General features: G+C 40.3%; 1 protein-coding gene across 6 annotated transcripts in view; it reads left to right on the forward strand.

The window, feature by feature from the left end:
• The window catches only part of ANK2 (ankyrin 2), a 347,388-nt gene that overhangs the window by 16,675 nt on the left and 307,410 nt on the right, over positions 1-23,303 (forward strand). The window contains exons 1-2 of one of the 6 annotated variants that reach the window (XM_044429258.1): positions 15,933-16,354; positions 16,581-16,830. The exons of 2 other annotated variants lie outside the window; for them this stretch is intronic. The gene's annotated coding sequence lies outside the window, so the exon portion shown is untranslated. Of the gene's footprint in view, positions 1-15,932; positions 16,355-16,394; positions 16,831-23,303 lie in introns of those variants that run through there. 3 more of the 6 variants (XM_044429262.1, XM_044429260.1, XM_044429259.1) reach the window with 3 other exon arrangements.

The following is a 23,303-nucleotide window of genomic DNA, read 5'->3' on the forward strand; positions in this document are numbered from 1 at the left end:
AAGCCCGATTGTTGTTTCTGATGACACAGTGAGCAGGGTTTGAGCAGCTGCTCTCAGACATGCACTCAGCTTGCTATGGGCAAAGGTGGTTCTTTGGGTAACTCCTCCCCGAGCTGTTCAAGGCTTGTATGCATGCTCTTCTTTAGTCAAAATTAACTGTTCAAAGATACACTGATAATTATGTACTGATTAACAGCACAAGTGGGGGAACAATATAAAACTTGGATCAATTTGTCACTTTCATTTGAATTGTTGGTGGAAAAGTGAAGGGAAGAGTAAAGAAATTTGAATCATCTTTAGAGGAGGTGGTCCTCACTTGCTAATACTGTGTATGTTTTGAAAAAGTTTGAAGCATTTTCCTACATGTGTAGCATTTGTATGAATCAATGTATTAATATATTTTGTGCTTTGCTACACCATTAAAGAAAGTCATATAGGTCTATTAGCTGTCTCATTTTCTATATGCTCATCCATGCAGGTTATCTTATTATTTACACATCTTTGAAACAAGGCTCAAACAAGGAAAACATATACCCAGCCACAGTCTCTGGAGCCATTGCATTGGTTTCTAAGTGCTTTTTAATCTCATTTAAATGATATTTTTATGGTGTGTGCCCTGCATGGAGGCAAATGGTGTGTTCTTTCAAGCTTCATAAATGTTACCTGTTTGAATCCATGCTGTATTTTTCCAGAAGTAACAGGCAGATACACAGATGCTCAGCCAATGGAAATAAAACAAGCAATGAAGCATCTGTTGCTAGGGTGCTGAGGACGAGAGGGTTGTGATGAGACTCCATGGAACCTCATCTCTCTAGCATTCATGAACTTACTCTTGGGTTTGGGCCTGTTTTAGAAAGTGAGCTGAGTCAAAAGAAAGTCTGTGAACATATGCAGGACAAAGGTTGTGTAACCGACCAAAAGGTTGGTTCTTTCATGTCACAGGCAGCATGAACAAAAGCTTGTGCAGTATATGGGGAATACTGGACCCACCATGAACTTGGACTCATGACTATGACAAAGCACACCAGTATCTGGGAATTCAAAAGATTCCCATCGTCAAAATGGACTTGTCACACATCCTTGGAAGACCCTAGAGATTTAGTCTAGAAGTGGCCACTTGTGCAGCAGCTCTTGCCAGGGGGCTTTGTGGTGTTTCCAGGGCAACAGTGGTGAAATGGCAATCTTGAGTGGAGTTTGAGGTGAAGCCCAGATATTGGTGAAGCCACAGTGAAGCAAGGAAACCGTAGACTAGGCTGTTGATTCTCTCTGTGGTTTTAGAAAACTACTCTTATTGTGCAGGAACTCTGGATTTGGGTCAGGATGACACAACAGGCCCACAATGGTAAGTTTCATTATAGAAGTGGCTGCCTGTTCTTTATTTCCAGTAGCTAAACTCCTCATGCCACCTCTTTCCTCTCCTTCTTCTTGTGTGCAGTTCTGCCAGCAGTAGAGCAGTGATTCTGTTTAGCTCTCTCCATCCCTTTTGGATTTGGTTATGGCAGGTATCTTTAATAAAATCAATTGACATATAATGCAATCCCAAGAAAAGTTTCTGAGAAGAATCATTAGGGTTGATGGTGCTTACTCCACGGGAAGTATGTTCAGGCTCCCAGCCCCAGCCTCAGCTTGAGCTCCAGTTTTGAGTAAGAAAATTGATCCCAAAGTGGTTCTGAGTTTAACATGGAGGTGTGGTTACTCACAGTAAGGGCTGTACCAGTGACAGTTTTTGTCTTGACAAGATGCTCTAGCAGGTGATGGCCTACTGGCTCAAGCTGTTCTCGAATGGAACAGATTATCTGGATCAATTTCAGCCTGGATTCAGGCCAGGCTTGGTGATAGCCTTGGTTTCTCTGTATGATGTTCTGTGTTGGGAGAGACATATGGAAGTTGTGACCCTGTTGACATGTCTAGATCTCTCAAAGGCCTTTGATAACATGACTGGGGGATCATGTTGAGGCAGCTGTCTGAGGTGGGAGTGGGCATACTGCTCTGAGTTCATTCTGCTCCTGTTTGAAAGACTGAATCTCGAAGGTTGTGCCTGGAGATTTCTGTTTGACCACATTGATTCTCCAGTATGGGATTCAACAAGGGTTGGTCTTAGTCTCTATGCTGTTAAACTTCTTCATGAATCCACAGAGTTTGGTCATCTGGAATTTTGGGGTGCATTGATGGCATATAGCTTTATTTTTTCCTTTTTACCTTCAGCAGGTTAGGCTATGGGTGTAGTAAATTGGTGCCTGAAGACAAAATAAACTGGACGAGGGCTAAGAAACTGTTTCAATCCAGACAAGTCTAAGATGTTGTTGGAGGGTGGTTCCTCTTGCTCAGATGGGAAATATTTATCCCATTTAGGTGCAATTAGAATATAAAAATAATTTACTCTGTCACTTTTTTTAGTTTAGCTTCCCCTTAGCCTCCAGATGTGCTGGACTGCCAGCTGGCTAAAGCTCAGGACTAATAACTCACACAGAAATTCAGTCCCCTACCAAGCAGAAGAATGGCATTATGGAACTGGCAGGTTGTTCTGTGTTATGTATGGAACCTGGCTTTGAACTCTATGGGGCATGTTGCCAGTGGGTCAGTCTTTTTCTCTGACTTATATGAGCTACAATGCTCTATCTGGACCAAATGAAACTGGAAAATGGGGTACTCAGAGTAGACAGGAGAAAGAGTCACATGCTAGAAAGAGTCACAAGGACACAAGCCTACAGAATGCGCAATTAGAAAGAATGAACGTTGCCTGAACTCAAGGAATTCAAAACAAGGTTAATTTGGGCAATCAAACAGAAGGCTCAAAGAGGTTCCTTGCCTCTTTATTCATTTTTTAAAAAATCTAGCTTTAAAAAAGTGTCATGCTGTGACATTCAGGCTGGCATTTACATATTTCCCATTTATATGTTTTCCCCAGATGCAGAAAACAGTTGAAGAGGAACAATTACATTTTGCATCTTCTTTGCCTCTATGATGGTTGCAAAGTCTTAACAGCTTTCTTGGCAGCTCCAGGCTTGTATAAAAGTTTCCTGCTTGAACCATAGAGTTCCTGGTGAAAATGAAAAGGATAGCACTTCAAGCATTAGGGGTTTCTTTCTGTACTTGTCCAGAAATGTTGTGTCAATTCTTTAAAAATTGCACATACAAGTCACAGTATTGCATCAAAACTATTAGATATTTTGGACTATGTGAAACTGTAGATGTGCTTTTTGGCTCTATTTCCTAAAGGCTCTCTTCCAGGAATTAATCAAAGAGAAGCAGCAGCATGGCTTCTAGTTCTCAGAAGAGCCACCAGAGGGTGTCTGATTCCTTTCAAGTGTGATGAGAGTATTATTCAAGTTCATTAGCAGGGCACAAGAAAATCTGTCATTTTCATTTAATGTTATGAAATCCCTGTAGAACAATATGAACCATGGAGAGAGGATCCCCAAAATGAGGTGGGCAGTGAGGGAGATGAAGATTAGGAAGATCTGAAATGCAGACAAATGAATAAACCCAGACTTTCAGAAACTACATTGTTTTAGTAGAAAGGCCATTTGAAAATATTATCCATAAAACATTAGCATTTGTGAATGTCGGGACAGAGGGGGAGAGTATCCTGTTTGGCTCTAGCACTGAAGTAAATTATGTTGTGAATGTATTAATTCTACCACAATGTCAGTAGTGGAAAGCAAAGGCTGTTGGTGTTGTGCTAGAGGCACCTTCAGTAACACAATGTAATGCACTAGTCCTGGTGCCAAAATAGGATACAGTCCAATAGTAATATTTAGCAGATATGTCTGTCAGGTATGTTTTGATAAAACTTTAGCACATTGTTTTGTGCTGGATTTTTTATATTGGTGACATAGAAACCTGGTTCATTGTCACTGAACTCCTGAGGCTTTCCTCTGTCCTGTTCAGATAGCAAACCATCAGATATAGTACCTGAAGAAAGTGCTGGTTTCCTCTTCCACAGCATATTAAAGATACGATTTAAATATAGAAACAGTTCTGAGTCATGCATATGGATGGCAATACATGTGGATAGATATTTATATCAGCAGAGCACAGGACCCTTTCCTTTCCTTTCCTTTCCTTTCCTTTCCTTTCCTTTCCTTTCCTTTCCTTTCGTGGAGGATAAATGCTGTGCGTACCATCCAGTGATACCATCCAGTACCATCCAGTAATGCGTGACAGGTTTACCAACCATTCATCCCACTACCTGATTGTCCTACCTTTTTGGCAGGAATTATGGCTTTTTTTGTGCCATGTGGTACTTTTATTTTGAGCAGGGCGTTTCTGCCGCATTCTCATTTCAGAACAGAATTACTGGATCAAGAATGAGAGTAGCTCTAGGCCAGTGATGGCGAACCTTTTAGAGAGCATAATTTCTGCCCATTCTAAAAACATTCCAAGCATCAAAACCATGCCAGGACACCTCATTTTTCTAACTCTAACCCTAACCTGGTGCACACCCCTAACCCTAATATAGGGCTAATGTTCCATTGAAAAGAGGACGATTTTGAAAAAGCCTTCCTTGAGTAGCTTTTGCTGCACAGCTCATCATTTCTGCCCATTCTAAACACACTCAAACCATCAAAATCATGCCAGGACACCTCGTTTTTCTAACCCTAACCCAGAGATGGTGAACCCTTTAGAGACTGAGTGCCCAAACTGCACAAAACCCACTTATTTATTGCAATGTGCCAACATTGCAATAAAACCTGAAAAATGAGGTTTTATTTTAGAAAAAACAACTCACAGCTATTCCAAACAAATATATACTGTATATATATATCCTTGGCAGTGCACTGACCAGCCATGTGAAATCTCAGGTGAGTTGCAGCTAATGAGTCGTGGCTCGTGACGTCATCGCCTGGCACCGCTACTCCTTTCCGAGCATGGGCATGGCCCCTATGTGTGCTGTTATCTGATGCTTAGCTGCTGGGGCGATGCTGGGGCGACTTGGCTTGCATGCCGACAGAGAGGGCTCTGCGTGCCCAGTGTGGCACATGTGCCATAGGTTTGCCACCACTGCGCTAGGCTATGTGAGCTGTTGGTTGTGTCCTCTCTGTCCCTGAACTATCAACTTCAGTGCAATGCAAATATTAAAGAATGATAACATGATCTAAATTAACCAAAACTACAAATGCAATATCTAATATATTAAAATATAATATATGAGTAAAATAGGAAACAATTTACTGAAATACATAATTGCAAAGCAAAGCGCTTGGTACAATTTGACCAGTTTGTGTGAAAGTCCACTTCTTCCCATTCAATCAAAAAGAGCCAACTCAAATGTAAGCAATGAACACATATCAGTTGTCCTCTGCTGAAAATGGGGAGTGGATTAATCCTTGAGTGGTGTATAGTAATACCTTTAAACACACCCCTTTCTTGAAACATTAATAAGGGCCAGTCACAGACTCTCAACTCAGCCTATCTCACAGGGGTGTTGTGAGGATAAGATTGAGAGGAGAATTATGTTAGCTACCTTGACTTCCTTGAAAAGAGGTGCAGTATTTATACTCATAACAAGTTTATAATAGATACCATTTACCAGGGATATAGCCAGAATTCATACAGCTGGCTTCTTTGCAAACAACAGGAGATTGTTTTATATTGATTCTGATCACTCATTATGGTTTGGTATAATTTATTTTTTTAATCCTTATTGCAGTCCTGTTGAAGATCACTCCTTAGAAGTTCATATTTTTCATGGAAAAGCCCATTCACTTTTGGTAATATATCGGCTTCCATTTCTGTGTCTGCTGTTTACATTTTTAATATCCATTATCATACCCATTAAATGGGAAAGCATCTAGAGAGCAATCCTATTCTCCTTAGACAGTGTACAAGAATCCATAAGATACTGGGATTTTCCATGGCAGTAGACCAAGGTATAGCCACAGGGGAGGAAATTCACACCTGGATTTCTCAGTCCCTCCCAACAACCATAGAAAGCTCCATGGTGGCTTCCTTTACCAAAGTGTCATAGCATCAGAAGAAGACAGGGAGAGGAAAGGGGCCATGTGGACACAAGGAGGAGAGGACCCATCTGCTGGATCCCGAAGCATCGTCGTACTTGTTCCCATTCTCATGAAGATAAGTAGCTGGATGCATCCACAGGAATATGACATAAAAACATTTCTGTCTTCCTGCCCTGCCTGGTTCTTGCCAACAGGGCTTAGGATAAATGGAGTGGCAGTCATCTGTCCCATTGATCTGTGCCTAGGAGCTCTAGCAAAGTCATTTCTTTCCTAGCCTTACAATCCCAAATCCTTTAATTGGAGGTGCCAGGGATTAAATTTGGGGTCTTCTGGCCTGATTTGTCTCTCTCGCCGAGATCCACATTTATTTAGAGGCAGACTACTTAGCAATACTATTTCTGTGAATGAAAATTTTTAGTTTCCTCACTGGAACTGAGCAGCTGCAGCTACCATTCCTTAGGATATCTCAGATATGAGTCTACCTACAGTGAAACCCTAATCTCCCACATTTTTCAGAACCCTTCCTTTCACTCATATAATTAATCAGAATGGTGAAAAGCTGTTTATAAGAGGATAATGTATCTAATAGGTATTTTAGCAACTGGTTAACACCGTATTAGCTAGATATGTGGCTCAGACAGCTTTAAAAATATTAGACAAAATTCCTGGAGGACAGCTGTATCAATAGATAGAGTTATCCTCCAGGAAAGTTAAATGAAACTGTCATATTCAAGAGCTGTATGCCACCAAGTACCAATTGCTTAGGAAGTTAGAGCAGAAGAAAGCTATTGCCTTTAAGCAATACTCTTGAACTTTCCAGCGGCATCCAGCTGACCATTGTAGCAAGAAAGATTTTGAACTATTGGACCATTGGCCTGATCCAACTGGTCTCTTTTTTATGGTGTTTAAAGGAGGGGAGTTGAACTTAGATGAATCCATAGGCTGGTTCCTTCTGGACCAACTTGATAGGCCAGATGATAACATCAGGGACAAGACCACATCCCTGGAACCCTATCATCTTCCTGACATCATGCATTTCCCCTTTGCAGACTTTGGTTTCTCACCTTGAAAAAGGAAGGAGTCTTGTACCTCTTTCTGCATGGTGCAAAGTATTTGGCTTAGTCCCCAGCTTCAGTCCCCAGCTTTGTATGCCACCCACTGTTGCAACTACATTGGTCAGTGGTGTGCAGTTGGACTACATGGACAGAGCAGTTCTCCAAATTGGTTTGACAAGCAATGTGCAAAACTGGATCCTTGCACGTATCTCCAATTCATGATTGAAGACAACAGCAGGGATTCTTTTTCTCCCAAGGGATAGCAGGGCTTTGAGGAAGGGCTCTCCATATCCTGAATCAGGAAAGCCTATGGGCCCAATCCACCTTGTTGCCTGGAGATTTTAAATGAAAAATTTGACTACATTCCCCCCTCACTTGAAATGTCAAAAATAAGGAGAAACATGTAACATCACTGCATAAATATTTAAGTAAGCCTCTAAAATTTCCCCTAATAGTTATATTTATTTTCAATACTTATTGGCTACCCAATAATAAAAGCTTATTAGTGTGGCTTTCAGAATAAAAACAAAAAAATGATAGGCAAGGTTATAAAGAGTAATGAAATGTGAGACAGCAATAAAACAAAGTTCAAATTAAGCTAGAAACAAAGAGCAGAGAATAAAATATGAGAGCTAAGACTGATTTATAAGCTACAACAAAATATCAAAGGCTTGGCAAAATGAGAAGGTCTTTGCCTGGCACTGAAACGATGTTCAAGTAGACACCAAACGAGTCTGCATAAAGGCTCTTTCACTTGTAACCACTCACCACATCTCCTCCACTGAAGGTGCTCTAAGAAGACCCTGTGATAACAATCTCAGGGACTCAATAGGTGCATGTGGGAAGAGGCTGTGGTCCCAAGCAATGAAAGAGCCTTGGATGTAGCTTCCCACAAATTGAACAATTATCTCATTTAACCATTTTCAGTTTTTTAGATAGCAACATTTCTTCACACCGGGATAACACTGGCCTCATTACATCTCTGCTTCATTATTACGCTCAGGTGGGGTGAGGGGGTTGGGTGGGCAGCAGTGTAATAGTTTGAGCCCTTGTATTTTCAGATCCCTCACTGAGCAGGGGCAGACTAGAAAGGAACTTAGTCCCTTGTATTGATGGCTCTTTCTCCATAAACAACAGGTCAGTGCAAGTAATGGGAGAATAAGTGTACTTTACTGTTATTGTGTCACATAGCATATCACAAAATAGGAATAAGGAGTACCAGTAGGCACAGTGCATGAAAAACCATTAAGAGTAGGAATTTCGGTCAGAAAATGGGATGGCTTAATCGAACACATCATGCTAACCATGTCAAGGAAAGGTCTACAGTAGAAGAGGCCCTTGAGATGAGCCTGAACAACAGTGGCATTTATGTTTGGACTGTGCAAAGGAGAGCTATAGCTCGTACCTATAAAGTGTTCTGCATTCCTTCTTCCATCATTTTACTTCTATTCTACCAGCCCACTATCCCCAAATCCCTGTATTCAGAAGGAGCCATCTTTGCTGGCTGTGGGGAAATGCTCTTGAGGAAGGATCTATGGCTGGATGCATGGCGAAGCACACTGTGATTCTCATGCACATTTTGAAACTGCCAATGGTGATGTAGGCATCAGTGGTGCTAACCAAGCTAAAAGCAGTGGGCTGGAACAGCTTTGTAACTTCTTAGATGGCTTTGTGAGTGAAAATGAAAGTATGGAGAGGGAAGTTGTAGGACCTGTGAAATAATTATTGTGGGGGAGATGCAGATGTGTTCCATGAATCATCAGCTAGATATTAGATCTGTTTAGAGGAAGCTGTTGTCATATTGGCAATCCTATGTGTTTTTAGACAAAAAAGGGCCCACAGTGCCCAGTATGGCTCTCCATGGCTGGCTAAGGCATACTAGTAGTTGTAGGACTCTTTTCCTATCTTTTTTGTATCTTTTTTCCTAAAGTTGCCGAGAATTACACTGTACTGTAATGTATAAGTTTAAACAATGCCTTTGACATTGATCCTGCCATCTAGGTCCTTTTCTAGTGCAGTTGTTGCATCTAAAATACTTTATTTGTTATGTAAAAGAAGTAAGTTTGGCTATAAATATCTCTTCATTGGTCTTTTAGTAATATTTTAAAAAGATGCTTATCAGAAATTCTGTTAAGTAGAGACACAATGTGCAGTTCTAATTATATCCTTTGTGGCTCTTTGTGTACTATCTCACAATATTTGCACTTGTATGTTTGCTCTTTTTATTGCATTTTTAATGTTGGCAACAGGAAGCTCAAAATAAACCTTAGTATGCTAACATAGAAGGGATGCTGTTTGAAGGGATATTCAGTCCAAAACCACTTTAAAGATAAATAAATATATGACACTGTCAGAGTTGGGGCTTGAATTTATCAAACAGTTAATTTGATTTCAGATCTAAGATAAATTTAGGTAGAAAACATTTAGATACTGTATTTGGCCATCTAAATGTTTGGAGGTTACAGGGAATGTGAAGACAATATTATTATCATTTCATTATTATCATCTTTCCAGTTATGTCGCTACTATCCAAAGATCTCGGGGTGCTTACAGTAATACACACACACATACACACACACACACACACAGAGTAGTAAACAATAAAATACATCATAATCAGAATTTAAAACCATATAATGATATCATAACAAAAGAATGAATGGGAGGACAGGATCAGTTATTTAAAATGTTGTTAAAAAGGAGTGTTTCAACCTGGTGCCAAAACAATAATAGGGACAGTGCCAGGAAGAATCCCTAGGGAGACTATCCTAAAGACAGGGAGCAGCCACCAAGAAGGCCCTTCTTTTATTTGCCATTCCTTCCACCTCTTTGGGGGATGGCACTTGCAGAAGGCCCTCCTTGCCTGATCTTAGGGGATGAGCAGGCTCATATGGGAGGAATCAGTCCTTCGGGTAGCCAGGCCCTAAGCCATTTAGGACTTTATATGTCATAACAAGCAGTTGGGCCCAGGTAGCAACCAGTAGTCATAGTTGCCTCTGCAACCTTTTAATGGATGCCCATAATCACCCAGGTTGGAAAGGATTAGGGCAGGGCAGGGCAGATCAGGGCAGCCCTCGAGGGTGCCCTAAGGGAGCAATCCTGTTGCTTCTAGATAGCATCTCAAGGGCCATAGGATGTTTCAGATTTCCAGATCTGAGGTGGAAAACAGAGCTTTGACTTCATTGGATGAACCATTTCAGAATCTATCCCTCAAACATCTGCAGACTTTGTCTAATGTGCAGCCTGGTCCTGCACAGTGATCCAAGCCAAGAGGAAGTTTGTGAATGCTTGTGAACCCCTGGTTGTACAACCAGCAACCTTTCCCATTAGCACTGACTGCAGGATACAAAGGAGGGGGCTGTGAGCAGGCATGCCAGGTGCTGACCAACCGCTCCATTGCTGTTGCCAGTGTCACCTGTAGTGGCAGCATGCATGTGGGGAAGAGGGCACTGTGAGCAGGCATGCCAGCTGCCATTCCTAGCAACCAACTGTCTCTTCTCATAGTGGCGTTGGCATGCAGGAGAAAGGAATGCTGCCCTAAAATGCTGCACGAACGCAGATTCCCACAAAAAGGGGGTCTCAAATGGTCTTTCCAAGCTACAAGAATGGGTATTGAAGTGGCAAATGACGTTCAATGTACGTAAGCAGGTGTAAAACAATGCATGTTGGAGCAGACTAGCTGTGACTGACCAAGAAGATCTGGGGCTTGCTGGAAATACCAACCCAGTGTGGGATTGCTGTAAAAAAAAGAGGCAGATTCCATATTAGGTATAATTAGGAAAGGAAGAATAAAGTAGTTTGCAGAATTAAAAAATGGAATTCACTACTACAAGGCATAGAAATGGCCACCTATCAGGATGGTTTTAACAGAGAATTGGAAACATTCACGGAGTAAAACACTATCATTGGCTATGAGTTCTGATAACTAAAGGTGATCTTTAATCTCAGAAGCAGTATGCTGATGTATACCAGTGCTGGTGGGTGTGGACAAGAAAGACTGTTGCACTCATGGCCATTGTCTGAGTGGAATGCTACACTAGATGGACCATGGTCTGATCCAGCAAGGTTCTTCTTATGTTCCCAAGTATTGTATTACAATTCTAGTTAAATTACAGAAATCACTTCCAATGTTACCTCTAAAGTAGCATATGCAAATCAGCATCGTATTTGTCCTCTTTTGGTGACTCGCTTCCTCTTTTTTTGGATGATGGTTAAATTGCTAGCCTGAGCCATCCTTTTTTACAATCACATTGGCAGAAACTTTTATAGAGATACACAGATAATTATTCTACCTCAGCTACCTTGGCTATATCCTTTTATTGTCTAAGCAACAGCATATTGGTATGGTTGCCCTCACACACTGTTTAACTACACCTATAGTATTTATACATATAATAGGAAGCTGTCTACACGCTTGCAAACACGTTCAGTTTGATTTCACCCACACAAACGGGTTTACTCCTCCAGTTCAGTACTCCATGTTCTTCTTCCCTGTTTTATTTCAGTTCTTTGAACAATCACAATCCAACAGTATGCGTGCTGGAAAAAAACAACTCTCAAGATTTATTGTGTGGCTGCTTGAGCTCCTCCCCTCCACCCTGCAGAAAAGGAGCTTTCTTTGTGCTGCATTCAGCAAGCTCATTTTCTCACCGGAACTATGCCAGGAGATGGCATTGCTGTGTGCTGATCCCACATCTCCATTGCAACAAGTCATTAAGAGCTAGTGGACGGCTGCTCTTTGAAAGTCCATTAGTGTGAGTCAGGCTAGCAGGAAATGAATTTGCTTTCATATCTCTCATCAAGAACAATCCCATTAAAAGGCTCCAAGACCTGGAAGATGCTGGATATTTCTTTGTTTTTGTTTGATTATTGGAGCACATGAATAAAAAGCTCATATTACGACAGGCAGTCAAGTCCTTAATAACCTTTTAAAGCTGCGAATATGGAAGAGGAACACAAGTGGCAAACACTCAGACTTCTCACTGATCTATTGCAAAGCTTTAGAACTTGCTCCCTTGCCACAAAAGCTTCACGCACATTCTATCTCTCATTCGTACACACTCTCTCTCTCTCACTCACTGCTATGAGATCATCTCAATTTTACCTAAAAGTTTACAGGGTGTGGTTACATGTGTTAATCCCCAGGGACATGTAGAATTCAGAAAAGTAGAAAGTCCACTCCACTACAATGTGTATGCAGGTGTGACATCTTGGTGTCTTTGATCCCAGGAGACATTAATTAAGCTAGAAATTGTAGGAATCTTGGCATAAATGACTTGGCATAAAAGTACATTCCCGTCTCCTGTTGCTGTCTGGGTCTACACAGCATTGCAAGAGCCAGCCAAAGTCCCACTTCTGAGGAAATTGGAACATTTTTGTACTAATAGCTATTATCATTGTAAGCTTGTTCTTGAACTTTTGGATAGTGCAGTAAAACAAAAAGGCTACAGACTGAATGGACTCTTATTTTCTAATGATCAGTTTTAAATGGTGTACCAGACTGAGATTTCCAGCACAGTTGTATGCATGTTGCATCAGCAGGAATTCCTATTGAGTTCAATGAGATTTACTTTCAGGTAAGTGTGCACAGAATTGCAGAATAAGAATATAAACCTATACATATTGACTGAAAAATAAGGCATCATGTATTTAATGGAAAGTATAGCACTGCTGCCTTAATTATACCTTACACTGTCAAATCAATGTGTCTTATTTATTTACTGGATCCATTGAATTATTTACGTAAAATGTTCAGGCTGACATGAAGTGCATATAGGACAATAAAATGCATTATAAAGGTATCAGTTATGAAATGCAGCAACAGCCATTAATAATTGTATCCATAAAGCATATTAAATGGTCATGCCAAACAAAGAACACTTTTTAAGAATAAAAAGGTATTTATTCTTCAGTGAAGCCCTTTTTTACAAGATTTGTATGTGGTACACTTGGCCCTGTGCCATAAATCGAGAGCTGTAGACACTAGAGTGGAACTGGACTGGAACTCTGGAGATCTGTGTTCTAATTCCTGCTCAGCTGTGAAGCAGATTGAATGACTTTAGGCCAGACACTGATGCTCAGCCTAACCTACTTCACAGGGTTGTTGCGAGTGGAGGAGAAGGAGAAGGTGTCCTTGGGTTCTTGCAAATGGAGGGAAAAAAGCAGGCTTTAAATGTAATTATGATAAACTACAATAACCCTCTCTCCACTGGAAAAAGAGGTTGTTTGCTCTCATAGGTGCTACCAGTGAAAACATGATTCTATGTGTACTCATGGACTGAATGTCTTTAAATGAAAGTACATGGGATGGGATAGTCTATAGAGCTGGTTTTTAAAAAATTATTAACTATTGAGTTTGTGAAGCAGAAGGCCTAACTAATGCTGTTGCTAGCACCAGTCTCATGTATAATCTTCAACAGCCGCAATGATATTTCTCTTTTATGTTATAGTTTAAAATGTATAAAGCAAAGAGCTTCATCCAATTGATATTTGACTAATAATTGTCAGAATACAAGAGTTAGTCCTGCTGAACTGAGTTGCAGACTTAGATCACAGTTTTATACACAGGTACCCTAGATGCCATGGACTTCAGTGGGATTTAAGCAGGCAGCGATGTGCAGGATTACAATGTCCAAGAGTTTCAGAGTTCATGAGATAACTGGACAATGTGTACACTGCACTGCCTCTGTACAGCCATTGCTGAATTTTTCTTCTGACATAAGTATTGTTCGTATTGCTTTGCTGTAACGTTCAATGAGCGACAACTAGAACAGACATTTCCGAACTTCCTGCCACAGGCTGTCTAAAATCCTCATCTGTCGAAGCAGATTCTGTAGCACATTGCAGGGCCGTTGGTTCTCAGAAGGAACTGAGCAGCCTGGCCATCCATCCCCATGAATATACCAAACATTAACTCCAAACTCCACCACAGCAGCACAGTGCACAGGAAGTGTCTTTTCCTTCTCCATTACTGTACTGCTATTCTCACTGAAGAAGCCTTAATATGTCATTAATATGGAGCATGGATTGGAAAGCACAGCATCCCAGGTGTGGAGCAATCATGTATAGAAGAGGAGATTCAGCGTGATATATGGGCAGGGTATCTTGCTAACACTACTTGTTGGGGAATCTCTGAACACTGACATACAGTTGTAACATATTCCAAATGCAACTTATGCTTTATATTTTTGTTGTAATTGCTGAATATCCTGTTCTGATTGTTTTGAAATGTTTAACATTACAATTAAAATGGACAGTACTGATGCTTTCTTTAAACAAAAATTAGAATAGAATGGTAGAAGAGGTTTTTCTGCCGTTCCCTTATCCCTCTATAGAAATCATTGCCAACAATTGTTATGTTTTTAAGCCCCTGCTGCTATTATTTCCTTCACTACATTTTTCTGTATGTCTTCTGTATGTTGGAAGGAAATGAGATGTGATAGCAAATAACTGTCCCACTTAAGTTTAATAATAGAAACACTTTAGTTGCAGATCAAAAACATGATGACAGTTAATTTACTTCTCATGCTTGGTTCCAGTATTGTTAATAAAGTTAAGGATTGTTTAAGAAACTGCATTTAGGAAGGATAACAATACTTTTTATAACAAGAAGATTGACAATTAATTTATGTCATTTCCTTCGTTCCAGCTTTGTTAATATAGATTTTTGAAGATAGTTGATCTTATAGTAAAATAGGAATATTCCCTTAAAGTGGAAACCCTTGCACATTACCATAATTTTGTTGTGTTCAGGCACAGCGGGTTGTTTTTGGGGGAAGCCATGAACATACACCCCAACTTGCAGGCTCCTCCTCCTTTCCTTTGGACTGGGAAAAACCTGCTGCTGACTTGTGTTGAGAACCCTGTCAAGGAGCTGTCTGTAACCCTCTTACATTGCCACCCACAGGGAGCCTGTTGTAATAGTCAGTTCAGCAGGCAACACACAGCTACCAAAAAGTTAGGAAAGTGTAGTGAAATTCCCATTTGTTATTCATTTATTTGATTAATTATGTGAGGATTATTTCACCTTGGGATACACAGGTACCCTTTAGATTTTCAGCAATAGGAAATCAAGAGAAAGAGAAGACAAAATGTCTTCTCTTCATAGCAATCCTTTTGGCCCAGGGCACATCCAAATCCTTTTGGCCCAGGGCACAGAACCAAACAGATTCTGCCTTATAAAAGAAGCGCCAAGTTTTCTTTAAATAAAGACACCTCTGCAGAACTCTTCTAAGGCCAGAAGCAGAAGGTGTTGCCCACAATTGTTTTCTGGCTATTCCCAGGAACTGTACCCCATCCAAGCCAAATCCTGCAGATTTCACATATTGTTACAGGCTTCTAAGGTCCTTTGTATTTGCTAAGGCAAAATGAATGCTTCACTGCATCCCAGCAGAGTACTCCTGGTGCAACCAATTAGAAGGCATCATGCAGCTATTCCGTCTTCTTTGCCTTAGTGTTTTAGTGTGTTTGCGCCTGATAAGAAAAAATAAATGATGTGAAATCATGGGAAGGTTATGAGTTGCTTTCTCCTGCCCCATACACTTCTGTGAATGAGGCTGAGTGAGGGTGTGATAAAACCCTCATCTGGAAGCATGCACACTCTTCTAGCAGCTCTCTCATCTATCAGAGCTTTCTTTCTGCCCGATCTTCTGTTTTATCATCCTTTGATGGACCCTGCCACAGTAGTGTAGTGTACATTTTTTCTTTACTCCAAATCTCAGCACTGTTGCAAAGCTTCCAGGAGGAGGAGTCACTTTGGAGGAGTCACTATGTAGTGGTTATTTATTTATATTTCTGTACTGCCCAGAGGCTAAAGTTTCTGGGTGGTTTACAGGATAAACGAAAAACCATTAAAAAAAAACCCCTCAGTAAAACGTAATATGTGAACAGCAAAACACAATTTATTGTTAAAAAGAACCACTGAAATGCTGACTGCTTACTCCAGACTACTTACTCAGGGTATATATTTAGGATCAATACATGCTACATGATTTTTTCTTCCCAGGCTGCACAGTTGAGAGAAGAGAAACAGCCTACTTGCTTTCTCATTTGGACAAGCTGCTACCTCCCAGCTGCCAAGTGTAAGTGCAGTTGATTAGAGTCAGAGCCACTGTCTGCCAGAAGCTTGTGTATTCTGGAGGAACTATTATATTCAGGCGAGATCATGCGGCGCAATGTGGCCGGCAGGGACTGGCCAAAAGCAAACACATGGATTACAGCAAAGGGACTGTAATCGGGACGCCTGCTCTCTCTGACATCAGTTTGCGAGGAAGCTTGGAGGCTTTTCTCTGGCAGGAGGTGTCACACACTGGAGGGAGAGATCGCCTAGTGCTGGCAGTGAGTGGCTGTATTTTACCTAAGGGACGGGGTGACTTGGGGTGGGGAGGGGGCTCATTAGATGTACCTCTTGATTATTAGTGGGAACTGGCATCTTTGCCTTTCTATTTGTGCATTTGCTGCACTGACCTTGAATTGATACTTTATCTATTCTTTTTCATGACTTGAGGGAAATACAGTGGAATATAGAGGGTGGTAGTCAGATGTGTTTATGTTATTTTGCTAGATTTCTAAATCCATCTTGAAGGGATCTTCTGTTTAAGAGATGTGTATCTGGAATTTCGCTACATGCCTATGTTGCAGTGTAAGTCAGCAAGAATGAGGAGATCAGACGAAGGTGGAGTTGGCGACTGAAAAAGTATTGTCTCTCAGGGCAGGGAAGGGGAAGACTTGGAGGAGAATAAAACTGAATTAGATGGCTTACAGTGCAACCCTACCCTGAAGTAAATCCACAGAGTTAGGAGGTTTATTCCCAGGTAAGTAAGTGTGTAAGTTTCTCTATCAGACGGTAGTTATACCAGCACTAGATTTTGATGATATAATACTAACCTAAGATACATGCAAATGCAAGAAACTGCCCTTAACTCAGGAGTGTTTTTTCTTCACATCATGTAAGTGGACTATAACCATGTTAAGTTGCCATATGGCACATCTTATTAGGGGTTTTTTCCCCTTTAAAGTGGACACTAATGTGCAAAATCTTATGGGCCATATTCTAAGTGGTTGGGCAATTGCTTCTAATTAATAGGCAGTCAAGGTCACCTGGGAATGCAGGTCCCACCTGTCAGCCAAGGGGAATAGCTAGGCATGGTGTTATGCTGAATGGTGGACTGGAAGAGTGAAGTAGGTTGACATGGGCAAGATGAAGGAATTTGAAATTTTGCTGCTGATGGGACAGATGCCTGCCTACTCCCTACAGCTCAGCCTGTTTATTTGTTATATACATAATTCATTGCAAAAAGTGCCACAAGTTTCCTAAGTACTTTCTCTCACAGGGGAACTGATCTGCAGTTTGCTTCTTTGGAAACTTCCTGTGGCTCAGGAATTGTGAAGAGCAAAAACATTTACGTTCCTCAGTAAAAGCATTGGCCACACCCTGCATTATTTGGTACTGTTGATGATGTATCAGGATTTCAGTCTCACTTCAACGTTTGCTAGTGCATTGCTATATAAGCCAAAACTGAAGGAAGTAATAGAAGCATTTTCTTTTGTTTGCATGTCTTGAAGGTAGGAATAAGCCTTTGTGTTATGGCTCTCTTAACAGATCTTTAGAGTTGTTTTGTTCATAAGCTTCTTGACTGCATATGGACAATTATGTCATCTGAAAGGCAATGCTTACACAGTGCTGGGAACAATTATTCTCTTCAGGTTTTTGAGCTTCTTGAGTGGGAGACATTCAGTGACATCCCTCTTTCTGTGAGTCTACCTTCTCATTGTCATCAGCTGCTCATCTTTTTTTCATCATTGTTGCCATGTGCTTGCTTGACAAGCAGAGAGACACTCAACATTTACCAGGTCCAGCTTTTCACAAGCACAGTTATCTGCACCAAAACAAAAGACTGGTGAACGAGAGATCTCAGTGATGATGAAGAGAAACAAGTCCAGAGGTCTGTTGTTGGTGTAGCCCAAACCCAAGCATGCCTACCACTGGTGACAGCTGTCTATGGGGCTTCTCCAGATGATGAATATGAGAAGCTCCAGGAACATTGCCACTGTCCATGGGTTCATTACCCCTACAGCCTAATGGAACCTGGAAAGGCATTATGGATTTTAGTTGCTTGGAGTCTTGGAGGCTTGTTTGGAAATTTGGTGTTTCATTCATCCCTATCCAGTTTTTAGCCAGCTGTCCAAGCAACCAGGACCCCTTTCTGAAATAGCAGTGATTTCAAATTTACTTGAATTATATTACTTAGATAAAAGTCAACACGGTGCATGAGACTTAGATGTTCCATCAATTCTTCAGTTTATGTAAAAATCTGTACCCTATCTTTCCTCTGTAAAACTCTTGGGTTACACATGGAAGTAACCTTAACTATGCTTCAGGAGAGAAAAATACAAAGAGTGACATATTATTTTGAATGCTTTCCCAACTTTAAACTGAATTTAGTTGTTTTTAATCAGGTCATCATTGCCAGTTTTATGTTAATTCTAAATTTTGGCATGCCTTCTTCACAGGATACTGAAATTTGAATAAAATGGAAGCATTGTTTCCAAGATGATGCCTGTGCTCGTGCGCTCTCTCTCTCTCTCTCTCTCTCTCTCTCTCTCTCTCTCTCTCTCACACACACACACACACACACACGTATGTGCGCAGAGAGAGAGAGAGAGACAGAGAGAGAGAGAGAGACAGAGAGAACTCTGAGATATGTTGTCATCCATTTTGCTGGTGGATAAGAAATGTATTTTATAATAATGTTTGTTAGATATTACTGGATTATTTCAGTGTCAGCTACAATCAGTTTACCTCTAAGAGCTGTGAACAATTATGTAGAATGTGTGCAATGCCATCTTCTAAATGTGCACAATGAGTGACACAGACATAGTATGATAAATTACCACTTGTAGACAATGCTTGAGTTTGTGAAGTATGGTATAATTATTGAGCTATTCTAGGCCTAAGCCTTATCTGCAGTATTGAAAAATGTAGAAAATGCTGTTGCTTGCTTCTGGTGAACCTCTTGCCAGAGATGCAGTTGCTTGCTTCTTGGTTAGGGCTAAGTTATTCAGATTAGTATTTAATGTAATTTATTGAGCTTATTTGTATGCTGCCCTTCAGTTTAATAACTTCCAGAGCAGCTCAAATACATTATAGCTTTATTGTGTTAGGGAAAAATCCATTACTTAAAAACATTAAAGTATGCATCTAAAATTTCACCTAATTTAAAAGCAATACAATAGCCTATGTAAAGCAGTTGTCATCATTGATTTAAAAACTCGACATGTTGGAAGGCTTAAGCAAATGTACAAAGTGTGTGTGTGTGTATGTGCATGCATGTGTGGGTACACGGTGAAAGATGAGTTAGGGAGCAATCTTATGCATGTTAGGCATCATGCATATGATTGTACCCTTAAAGAAGTGCTCTGGGTGATGATCTTATTATTTGGGAAGCCTGGTACATGAAGAGTCTGTCTTTCTGCCCCTTAGATCATAGGGTGTGCATAGGCATACTATAGAGCCTTTTCCCTTCTCTCCCAATCCCTCATTCCTATAAACATTCCTCCTTCTCATTCATTGGTATTGATACAAAGAAATGCAAAAAAGCATTAGATTAAAATTAACTTGTTTTCTTGTTTGTTTTGCACTGTATAGACATCAGTGCAAGTACACAAGTGCCTTGTGTAGCCAGCAGCTAAAGTACAGTGCATATGGAAGCTAGTTTCACATGGCTAGATGTGCATAAGAGACTACATGGGAGCTTCATTGGTTTGTTGTTGTTATGTACCATCATATTGTTGCAACTCCCACTCTCCAAATTGCCCTGTCTTCACAGTCCTGCCCGGATCTTGTAAATCCAAGGCTGTGGCTTCCTTTCTGGAGTCAATCCATCTCATATTTGGTGGTCTTCTTCCTCCTCCTCTTCTGCCTTCAACTTTCCCTAGCATAATTGTCTTCACCATAAGTCTTGCCTTGTGATGTGCCCAAAGTATGATGGCTTCACTCTTGCCATTTTTGTTTCTAGGAAAAGTTCTGACTTGATTTAATCTAGGATTTAATCTATCTTTCTGTCAGTGCAGGGTATTACAAAGCAATCCTGCAGCACCATATTTTGAATGCATCAGTTTTCATCCCATCAGCTTTCCTCAGCTTCCAGCTTTCACACCCATAAATAATGATCAGGAATACAACAGTGTGGATGAACTTGGCCATGGTCTCCATTGAAACATCCTCACACTTGAGCATCTGTTCCAGTTCCTTCATTGCTGCCTTTTCAAAGTGTTCTAATTTCTTGGCTGAAGTCTCAATTTGAATTGGCAATTGAGTCAAACTATGGCAAAATCTTTCACAATTTCATTTTTTAAAAAAAACATTGAAGCTTCATGTATGCTGCTTTGAATTCCATGATAGAAGAAAGGCAGCACATAAATGTTCTGAATAAAAGCAAATAATGAATATCCTGTTTCTGTAGGGCCTTGAAATTGAGAAAGCAAACAAGCAAGCTGGGCCTTCTAGCATTTTAACAAGGACACAAGACTTACCCACAAGAGCATCAGTCACCACATAGGGCTTTTAAACTATGCAGTCCGTACTTGGTTCTCCATTTGATAGGTACTTAGTAAGGATTGGCCATAGAGAAAGTGGAAAATACAGGTGTTAGCTCATATAGGATAAACAGAGCAACAGAAGACTATGAATTCAATGCGGATGTGCCCACAATTTGAACCAAAAGCTTTTCATGGCATTACAGCTTACTGGGCATGCAGCCCATCCATCTAAATATTTCAATTACATTAAAGTTATGGATTTGTCCTTTGTGTTCATCCACAGACATGAGGGGATGATGCTACAGTTTTTACACTCTGAGTCAGAATAGATTCAGTAGATCCAGTCTAGCATCCACAACTTCTGGATACTGTGAGGTGGGGTAATATGATATCAGAGCCCATATTTCAAGTAATCAGCTTCTGTGCTAATCTGAAGAACAGAGAATCTTCCTTTGGAGCAGTGATGTAAACCTGGCATAATGTCATATATCTGAGTTGGATCCAAAGCCTTTGGATAAAAAGGTATCTGGATAAACAAATGTGCTAGCATTTACTTATGTTTCATGTTTCCATGGGGCAACTGCATATAAAGAGAATATTTTCTGATAAACTGAGGTTTCTACTTGCTTATTCTTCAACACCATTGCTTAAACACCCCTCACCCCTTTCCTACTAACTTTGCATGCCTGAATAGAAGGACACTAAAGTGGGAAGTTCAGTTGAGGGTTTACTTGTAGGCACTGTCAGAGATGAACCAGCAGTTTACCAAGGAGTTAAACCAGAAAGTCAGAGCCAAAACCACAAGACCGGGGGTCGGGGGAGGGGGGAGAAAGCACAAGTGGCATTTGATTATATGTGTGGGCCTAGGGCGTATTTGCCTGTCACAGAGCAATGTGTAAATAAATGGTAACTCATTCCAAAACAACAACTTCTATAATGGGTGTTTATGTAGTGCCAAGCCATACACAAAATGAAATCAGCCACCTGTTATCATAGATGTTATGCTAAGAAACATTGCAAGGTGCTTTTATATCTTAAACCATTTTGAGCCACTGTATTTATTTATTGAAAAGGTTTATTATGTTTGAAATGTGAATATATTTTCATTAACAAAACACATAGCATCACCCCTATCCAGTCATATGTCTGAAGCATCCAAAGCAAAGGGATACTCACTTCATTTTCACATGTAAGGCATATGTTCAACTTTATTGCACAGCGGCATATACAATTTAGAGCAGCGTGCTGTCCATGGGTTACAGCTGGGGATGGAAGAACTAGGAATGCTTGAATTCACTGAGGTTTTCTGAACTCTATTTTGCCTTACTTTTGTTCTTATTTTTCTTTTCATTTGAATGGGAAAATTGGACATTTCTGTGCACATATTTCAAAGGTTCACACTAAGCTGGTTCCCACATAACAATCACATAAAACAAGTATGGGCTCAGTATGAGTTATCATTCAGTTCTGTGCTGTGATTAGATGAAGATTCTGCACTATGGTGTACTATAGGTTATCAACTAGCAGTAACCAGGGCTTCACAATTCTACAACAAACTTCATGTTTAACAACCCATGGTTAAACCATAGTGCAGGGATCACATATAAAAACAACCCCTGATTCAGCAACAACTTATAGGCCCATAACCAATATGCAACTCATGCTCTGAGATTCTGAGTTGTGCATATTTGTGAGCTAGGCCATTTGCAAATCCATAAAACATGTATTTCTTGGAAAAATGCTAATTTTAAATTGCATTTTGAAAATGAATACACATTTACTGAATGCAATTGTAAATTTGGGAATTTGCTATTTTTTCCAGTAAATGTACTCTCATGGCAAATAAGGCAAGTCTGATTTATTTATGAAAAAAATGAAAATTTTCTGTGTGTCTAATTATGAGTTAGTGGTAGAGTATGTAATTTGCCTGCAGAAGGCCCTGGGTTCTGTCTGTAGCATCTGTAAGGAAGATGGCTTCTCCATCTTTGAGTGATACTCTTGCCGAAATCCCTGGAGTGTCACTTAAATACACAGGTGTACATAATACTGAGGTAGAGAAACCAGTGTTCTGACTCATTATAGGGTTGCTGCTTCTGTTACGTTGCCTCCAGGCAGCCCAAAGCTGATAAAGCTGCTGCTGTTTTTATCTTGCCATTCCACCAAGGAGCTTTTTGACCATTTTCTTTCCAAAGAGCTGGCATTAATTGCCATCCACAACTATTCTTAAGCATGAAAACTGCAGTGCCACAAATAGATGAGTATGCAAGCCATGGCTGCATTATTTTACTCTTAGGTGGAATTTCAGGGTCACTGTAGAGTACCATATTGAATGCAAAAGGGCAAAGGAATCTATCCCAAGAACTTGTAAGTTCTCATTTTCCTTAATATAGATGGTGGTCAGCACATCAGCAGTGTACACCGCTAAGAAAATAATTGTGCCTACCAGTTAAAATAGAATAAAATCTCTACAAAAGAGTGGTATAGAGAGAGTATAAGGAGCATTTTCTTTCATCCAAGCCTGCTGCCACTTGAGATCTTCAGGGGAGGTCCTATGTGTTTCTTTCTTGTTAGAACAACCATAGCAATGGCCACTTTGGTTCTGACACCTTATTTATGGGGTGAGGAAATGTGGGAAACCAGATAAACTCCTTTATTTTCTAGGCTTTTAAAGCAATTGAAACATTTTAAGGTCATACTGACTGCTCTGTTTTATCCCCTGGTTGTTTTTAATACATGCTTGAATGCA

The sequence above is a fragment of the Varanus komodoensis genome, unplaced genomic scaffold, assembly GCF_004798865.1.
Source record: "Varanus komodoensis strain SLA01 unplaced genomic scaffold, ASM479886v1 scaffold2, whole genome shotgun sequence".
Taxonomy (NCBI): Eukaryota; Metazoa; Chordata; class Lepidosauria; order Squamata; family Varanidae; genus Varanus; species Varanus komodoensis.